A 1,546-nucleotide genomic window follows, 5' to 3' on the forward strand; every position below is an offset into this window, starting at 1 on the left:
TCCGCGCGGCACTAGGGGGCAATGCGGGTCCAGCCAAGACGCCCGCAGCCCCGACGCTGCCACCCTGGTCAGCCTGGAGGCCGCCCCTGGTGCAAGCCTTCTGCTAGGAGGGAGAAGGGGGCGGGAGAGGCGGAAGGGGACAGACCTGGGCGTGGGGATTCCCGGTCACCCAGCTAGAGGTGGCCCGCTGGGAATTTTTTTTCTTTTTCTTTTTTCTTTTTTTTACTAGTCACTTTTCATTTTCAGAAGTCGGGTGGTGGTGCTTACCTGTAAGAGGGGACGTCTGGAGATAGGTCCTGGATTGAACGGGATATGCAACTTGTCTAGTACCTAAAAGAGCAAGAATTGCAGGATTAGGCTGGTGAGAGGGATTGAGCCAGATCTGGGACCACGCAGCCCCAGTCTTATCTCCTCTGGGAATTTCTTTGGTCTCTATAAGTCCCGGAGGTTTTCATTCATGCGCTTGCTTTCTCAGGCTCTCATTCATCCCGACGGTTGTGACTGGGCATCCGCTGCCTGTTCCCGGCTGGTTCTAGATGCTGTACGCACGACTACGGAACAGAATAGACCCAGACTCCTGCCCTCCAGAAGCTTACTTTCTAGAGGGAGGAGCTGGACAAATGAATAAGCAAATTAAGAGGTGCTATTGGAATAGATGACAGGTGTCAGGGAGAAAAACGAGTGCTTAGGCCGTCAACTGAAGAGGTATCTGAGTTGCACACTGGTGGGAAGGAGGGGAGAAGCTAGTTGAAAAGTTGGAAGTCTGGGATCAGGGAGGTCAGAGACCTCCAAGGATCTGGAGAAGGAACTTTGAAGATCTTGGTTATTTGTTGATTCTTTTTTTTCACTCTTGCTGCCTGATATCCGTGTTGACGTTTAGAATGGACACACTCCCAGAGGTAGGTAAATGGCACTTAGGAGGAAAGTTTGGGAGGAAGAACTCCAAGAAAGGACCTTATGTTATTTAATAATTACCCACACGTATTATGTCCTAGACGGTGTGCTAAGTTCTTTTTGCATTTTCTCACAGCCCTACCAGAGAAGGACTTTTCTCATCATTTCTGTTTTGTTGCTAGGACTCTGTGTCACAAGGAAGCTTAACCCTTTGCTCAAGTCCACGTAGCCATTGAGGGGAGGAGATGGGAATTGAACCCAACTGTGGGGTCCATTCCAAAGCTGAGTATTTAGCTGCTTTGTCATAGTCCCCTCCGGCCTGCCCTGGAGGGAGATGAAGTGAATGTTACTGACGGACTGTCTTCCAAGTAGTAAATCTGGGGTCCTGAGCAACTGTGCTGGGAAGGAGCTCACATTTTTTGGGCTCCTACTGATAGCGAAGGATGTACTCATTTTCTTTTACTCTTCGGAACAGTTTTTTAGGGGAGGCATAACCTTCTCCATTGACAGATGAAAAGCAGTGATTCAGAGTTAGATCCCCAAGGCCACATGGCTGGTAGGTATGGGTCCGAGAAATGGGCAGGGCAGATGGAGATTGAGAAGCAAAGCCTAGCATTTCCTTTTTTTTTTTTTTTTTTTTTTCTATCGTGTG

At 49.0% G+C, this 1,546-nt stretch overlaps 1 protein-coding gene across 1 annotated transcript in view; it reads right to left on the bottom strand.

Annotated features, from left to right (window-relative positions):
* ADRA1B (adrenoceptor alpha 1B) overlaps positions 1-1,546 on the bottom strand; it is a gene marked incomplete at its 3' end in the record, with an annotated part of 110,111 nt that overhangs the window by 54,517 nt on the left and 54,048 nt on the right. The window contains exon 3 of the mRNA XM_027766954.1: positions 268-330. The remainder of the gene's footprint in view (positions 1-267; positions 331-1,546) is intronic.

Source organism: Tupaia chinensis, unplaced genomic scaffold (assembly GCF_000334495.1).
Source record: "Tupaia chinensis unplaced genomic scaffold, TupChi_1.0 Scaffold143796_1, whole genome shotgun sequence".
NCBI lineage: Eukaryota > Metazoa > Chordata > Mammalia > Scandentia > Tupaiidae > Tupaia > Tupaia belangeri.